We start from the raw sequence: 7146 nt of genomic DNA on the forward strand, positions 1-7146 counted from the left end.
TGATGATTGTGGAGCCGCTATGCCCACTCTGGCTTGCCTACCCGGGTTCTCTCATAAGTGAGAAGTAAACGTCTATCTTGTTTAAGCCATTGTTACTGTGGAGTCTTTGTTATAATAGCTGAACCTGTTTTCCAACTAATAAACACTGTAACTTAAGACTCTTCCGATGGCTGTTACTGATTCAGTCAATTCCAAGCCCCTAAACCTGGTCCCTAAGGCCCTTTGAGATGTAGCCTCTGTCAGCCTAATCTCTTGTCCCTCTTTAATTTAAACTCCATGCTTTATTCCTACCACACTCCCAGCACTTACCAAATGCACTAGGCTCGTTCATGCTTCCAGGCCTTCACTTAAACGATTCCCTGTCTTCTTTACTGTCTCCTTTCTGCTCATCCTCCAGGACTCAGTTCTGGAGTCATGTCCTTTATAAAGTTATCCCAAACCCCATATCCCTCCACCCCAGATAAGTTATGTGCCCTGCTAAATGCTCCCTTAGCACTTTGTCTATTTTACTCATGTCTGCTAGACTATAAACTTCAGGAGGACAAGTCTTGACACTAAATGTCAAGGGGATCGGTCTTAACACTAAATGACTAGTCCCTACCTTATCAGGAGAGCTCAACAAATATGCATCAGATGAGTGAATAAATAAATTAACCAGCCATTTATCACCCTCTGCTCGCTCAGTTATCTGCCTCCACCATCATCTGAGGTCCCTGACACAGAGTTCTGACTGCCAGGCATAGTAGGTGCTCAATTAATGTTGTTCTAGGGCAGCCGTTGGCAAACTACGGCCCGCAGGCCGGATCCAGCCCATTTGAAATGAATAAAACTAAAAAAAAAAAGACCGTACCCTTTTATGTAATGATGTTTACTTTGAATTTATATTAGTTCACACAAACACTTCATCCATGCTTTTGTTCCGGCCCTCCGGTCCAGTTTAAGAACCCATTGTGGCCCTCGAGTCAAAAAGTTTGCCCACCCCTGTTCTAGGGGCTCTTCAAACCCAGTGCCCTTTGCTCTGCATCACCGTTTTCCAATAGAATTTCTAGGTTCCTCCCACCAGGGTGTTCTCACAGTGTCCAGTGTGCAGCATTTCCCAACAAAATGTGTATTTGTTGCTGTTGACATCATAAGCCTTCTCTCAGAAGGCTGGTGGCTTTCATGAAAATCAGCATTTGGCCACAGTGACCTCAAAAGAGCAGCTGAAGGCTCTGCTTGTTCAGGTGGCATGGGCTTAGCCGGTTCTTTAGAAAACCACATCTCAGTGTTGTGGCTTGGGTGTCAGAGAGACAGGAAGCATGTTATGAGATTGGGTCCGGTGGGGTGAAGCCCCAGAGGGGCACAGAAGAAGGGTGTGCTCTGTAGATGGGAAGGGGTGGGTCTGTGCAGGTACCTGGAACTCAAAGTCCATGTAAGTAGGTCCTGGCTCACTTGGCAAGAGCCTCCTGTCCAGCCTCTTTTTTTTTTTTTTGGTTGTTCCTCACCGGAGAACAGTTTTCCACTGATTCTTAGACGTAGTGGGAGGGAGGTGGAGAGACAGAGAGAGGGAGAAACATCAATGTGAGAGAGACACATTGGTTGGTTGCCTGCCTCCTGCGTGTGCCCAGACCAGAGCTGGGGATTGAGCTTGCAGAGCTTACAACCGAGGTACGTGCCCTTGACCGGAATTGAATCCTTTAGTCCACAGGCCGACGCTCTATCCACGGAGCCAACCCGACTAGGAATGCCCAGCCTCTTTATTCTGACCCCACTGAAGGCCAGCTCAGTTAGGATGGGCTAGGTTTTGTTACAGTAAGAAACAACTTGGAAAATCCCAGTAGCTTAAAACATCAAAATAAATGTTTTGCTCAAACAATATACTCATTTGAATCAACTAGTGGTCTTTGGTCAAGGGAGGCTCAAACCCTGACCACAGCATTCGAGGTGCAGTCTCGACATGGCTCCTTCTGCAATCCTCGGTTATAACGCTCTTCACTAGTCCTCAGGGGGTTATTCAGAGTGATTGTTCCCCAATTTAGTTGTATCTCCAGTTTGGTCCTGGGAGGAGGTTGAGTGCAAGATCTACCTACTCTACCGCCATCTTGAAAGTTCTCTCCTAAACGGTAACTTTTTAAAAATTAAATGGTGACTCATGTGGATGCCAAGAGGCAGGAGTGAAAAAAAAAAGTCCGGTGGCACCTTCCTTCATTGAGGCTGGAAGAGTAAGACCCCTGGAACTGCCATTTCTCTCTCCTTCGCTCTCACACAGTCAGGAGCTGAGCTCAGGGCTGTTTCGCAGGCCAGGGATTTTGTTGGACACAAATAGACAGAATGGACCTCCTGACCTGCTTTGGTTCTTGACAGCCAAGGCCAATGGAGCCTATAAAACAGAGCCATGACATGGACAGCCAGGCTCTGTGGAGGTCAGCATTGGGTTTCAGGGTTGCAGGAAGCCTGGCCCTCCTATGCCTGAGAAATTGACTCTGGGATGTGTGCTTTGCACTCATCACTCGTACCTGATGTGCAGGCAGCCACATAACCAGCTCCTGCCTGAGCAGTCAGAAAGCCAGGAGGGAACCAGCCTCCTGGGAATGGGAGGTGGGAGCTCTTGCACCCACGTGAGGAATCTTCCTTCTCTGGGCCAGCAGCAGCCTAATCTCCGTAGGGAACCTTAGAAGGCCTGAGGCACCTGTACCGCCACCTGGGAGCTTACACATTATCCCCTGCTTATCCAAGCAGGGAAGTACAGGGCCATTCTTTAATTCTGCTGGTATTTTTCAGTTACTCACACCTCTATCCTGATGGGACACCCGGGCAAAGCCAAGAGTTTGGATTCTAAAGTAACTCCTCTGGGGAGGCACGGAGGAGGCGCTGGAGGCTGCAGGTCCGCCAGGAGGAGGCTGTGATCATCCCGGTGAGAGGGGAAGGTGGCCTGAGCCCGTGTTGTAGCAGGAGGGATGGAAGAAGGAGACAGACATGGGAGGTGCTAAGGAGATTCAGGCAGATGGAACTCTCTGATCATGTGGATCTGGGGGGAGTGAGGAGGGAAAGGAAGGAGTCAGGCCAACTCCCAGGACTGATCTAGGAAAGTTTTGTTTTTTTTAAATTGGCACCGAAAGTAACTTGTCAGCAAATCTGACCGGAAAGACATTCCAATTTGACAGATAGAGACTCTATAATCTTTATGTATCCCATACATTTTATTGAGGAAATATTAATGTCTCTCATGGCATGGGGCTGTCTTGGACCATACTAATGTGCTGCATGTAGGTGCCCTGGGTCACCTTTGTCCAAAGTCCAAAGGAATTCCTAGCTCTGAATCACTCATGATTTGAGATAAGGGACTGTGGGCCTGGAGCAGTGGCAGCAGTGGTGAGGCAGCTAGCCGCTGCACCAAGCTCTTCCTGAGAGGGCCTGTGGGGATGTCCTGGGTTCCATTTGCTTTCCATTCCTTAGTCCACAGGCACCTCCCTCAAGGCCTCTTCCAGTCTATTGGTCACGGTGCCCACCATCCCCAACCTACAATGGGCAGCAACACATTCTGCCACCCCCTGCAGCACATTGGGTCATGGGGGGAGCAGGGAGGCCTGTGAGGGTGTCTTGGTCCTTGCCCTACATCATGGGGTGGGGGTGGGTCTCTGAGATCCTGTCTCTCTTGGGTCCTCCCACCGCCCCCTGCCTCCAGAAAAGTGATAGATTCTCTTCTAGGATGTCCCACGCCTGTCTGGGAATCCTATCATTGCCACTCCACGGGCCAGCTGCCCTCAGGGCATGGAGAGGCAACCCCAGGACCCCTTCTCAGTCACCCATATAGCTCAGCCCTCTACTTTCCCACGGGTTCTGCTCCCCTCTGAGCGCAGGCGTTCAGTTTCTGACAGTCGGGAGTTGACTGTTTCTTCTGCTTTTCTTTTCCTGAGGTCGGGACCTCAGCCTTGGGGGCCCTCAAATGAGACTCTTTCTCTTTCTCTTTCGCTCTTTGCCTTCTCTAGAGTCATCCCTAGTGTAAAGGTGGAAAACAGTAGTTGCAGAAAGAGATTAGTTAATACTAAAAATGACACTCATGCCCACTCATAAACAGGCTGCCTCCTTCTAGAAGACACCTTGCTTTCCCCATGGCCACCCCCTCAGGTTACCAGCTCACCCGTCTCCCTCCTTCCCCTGAAAGGCTCAAGAATGAAGAAGGATCTTGACTCAAACATTGCCTACCTCAATCCACCACCCTCTCCCCAGCCCAACCTCCAACTGAATCAGCTGCCTTGTTAAAGGTCATGGACAAACCCCTTGAGGCCAATTCCAAGGGGCTTTTCTCAGTCCTCATCTTTGATTCCAGATTGTATTATTGTTCAGAAATATTCATTGCTCCTTCATTTGGGCCTGTCCCAGAGAGAGGAGGATATTCCTGGTCCCAGTGGTTACAGTTTGGCCATGAGACTTGCTGTGGCAAGTAAAATGTAAGTGCATGCGACCGGTGGCATTTCCATGGCCTATACCAGTGGTCGGCAAACTCATTAGTCAACAGAGCCAAATATCAACAGTGCAACGATTGAAATTTCTTTTGAGAACCAAGTTTTTTAAACTTAAACTATATAGGTAGGTACATTGTTATTAACTTAATTAGGGTACTCCTAAGGTTTAGGAAGAGCCACACTCAAGGGACCAAAGAGCCGCATGTGGCTCGCGAGCCGCAGTTTGCCAACCACTGGCCTATACCATTCCTGGGGAAAAGCTTTAAGGGCTAACACCATTGTCCTTTTCCAATGCCGTGCTGGTAAGTGCTCAACAACAGACTCTTTAAGGGGAAAAAGTATTCACTGATTTCCATAATAGAAATACTCCCACCACGACTGACTTCAACCTACTAAAGTAGCGTCATTGCTCATGGAGTTGGGAAAAGATGCAGACAGTAGGCTCTTGCTGGTGCAAGCAGACACTATGCCCGTGTATCTCCTCCCTCTCCCCTGAGAACAGCATTGTCCTAGCGAGGTACTGCTCTCCAGCCAGCATCCCTGATATAGAGCAGAACCCATCTGACCAGCCGTTGGCATGTAGCCTTTTCCTGTAAGCTGATATTTGGGGGTTATTTGTCACCGTAGCATAATTTAGCTGAGGCTGACTAACGTACTCTTTGAAACTCTTTCTTTGCCTTTGGTAACACTACTTATCATCCCAATCAACAAACGTTTATCAGTGCCCACTCCATATGAGAGACAATGTATTGTGGTGGTTAATAGTACAGAATGGATAGCCAAACCACCTGAGCTTGTAGCCCAGCTGTGCCGTTTTCTAGCCATAACTTGGGCAAGTTACTTAACCTCAGTTCTTCCACCCCAAAGCCAAATCCTCTGTATCCTTCAAGGTCCTTCTCTTTCACAGAAACCTTCAGATCCCTCTAGCCGGAACCCAGCTGCACTGTGAGCGCCATGCCTGCAAAACCTGCCTACTTGTTACCTGGCAGTGCTGGGCACCAGGCAGTCAGACAGACCTGAGCTCAACCAATCTGTGCCTTTCTTTCCTCTATTAAGAAAAATGCAGATAATAAAATAGTTACCTCATATGAAGTTTGTTGTGAGAATTAGATGAGATAATGCATGTGAAGTGCTGAGCACAGTGCTAGCACCCAGTATTCAATAATAGGTAGTGGGAGCAGTTATTATTATTAAAAATTAATAGTCGAGTGAGTAAATGAATGAGGTAGTCCCTCCTTCCTTTGGGCTTTCAATATTCCCTTTATAGATCTTAGCATGCCCCAAAGCCTAGAACATTTTTAAAAATTGAATAAATAAACCCTGCATTTTGTGTATTAATGTGTAGTCGTGGTTGCTTTTCCTCCTGGGGGCGGGGTGGGGTCCATGCCTGGTCAGCATCACTGTAGGGATTGCTGGTAGAGAGGGAAGGCTGCCCCTATGCCCCTTGCCGGAGCCTTGGGCAAACCTTGATAAACTCTGGTCTTCTTGGATTGAAGTGAATTTTGGTCACAAAGAAGCTTCCTCCAGGGAATATATGCTTGCTTTCCCACCCTCACCCCAACCCCCGTGAACCCTGTGCTCGTGAACCTCAACCCTCATGGCACCACCTTGTCCTTCCCAGCCTTGTGACTCTGTCTCTGTGTGGCTTTGGACTGGCCTCTGCAAATCTTCCTGAAAAATGGCCATAACAAGTCCTGCCCCTTCCAGGGCAGGCTCCTCATGGAATGAGGGACCGGGGTGGAGATGAGCAATGGATGTTAACTTCTTTTGTGAGAGGAGGTAAAATAGAAGAGACCAAGCTGATTCCCGGGACGTGGAAAATGAGTTACTCTGAGCCTGTGGGGAAACATGGCTGTTTCACAATCACACTCTGGACTAGAGGTCCAAAGGGGCCCTTGGGGCTGCTCTTGCCAGAGTTTCAGGGGTTGCTTCATAGGGGGTGTGGGTGAAACGTTCACACCCCAAAAAGCTGCAGAAACCATTTCCCTGCCCAAGAATGGTCATCTCTTTTGAGAAAAAACACACAACTACCTTTCCCTGACTTAAAAAGTTGTTTTCTTATTATAAAATTCTATAATTCATTATAGAACTTCTTGAAAATATAAAAATGCCCTAAGAAGGGGAGAAGTTCATGTAATGACACTATAACTATCAAATGAAATTGGGGTTTTGTTGTAACTGCAATTTTGTTTCCTGTTTGGTGAACATCTTTCCATGTGATTAAATATCGTGAGGACTGAGGGATTGGGGGGGGATGGGGAGGGGTTCCAGTATACAAATTTGTTACCATGTATTTCAGCAATTTCTTATTGTTGAACATTTGGGATATTTCCTTTGTTTTTTTGTTAGTTTTTGGACTTTGGGGCTATTATAAGTGCTACAATTAGTATCTTTGTTACACAAATCTATACATATCCTTGATTATGTCCTTTAAGTTCCTGGAAGTGGAACTGCCGCACCAAAGGATGTTTGATACAAATTGCCAATTTGTCTTCTAAAACTGATTTCACCATTTACACTCCCACGGGCGATTTCATAGGAATCGCTGGAGCTGCCGGCGCCTTTAACTGTCAAAAAGCCTAAACCAGAACTGCTCCCAGAGGCCCCCTGGCCTGGCTGCACCTTTTCCCGCCCACTCGGCACACCCGCCGCGAGCCCCACCCCCTTCGGTTTACGAGGGCCCGCCCCTTCCTCACTCCTG

The sequence above is a fragment of the Myotis lucifugus genome, unplaced genomic scaffold (genome assembly GCF_000147115.1).
Source record: "Myotis lucifugus unplaced genomic scaffold, Myoluc2.0 scaffold_131, whole genome shotgun sequence".
Classification (NCBI taxonomy): Eukaryota; Metazoa; Chordata; class Mammalia; order Chiroptera; family Vespertilionidae; genus Myotis; species Myotis lucifugus.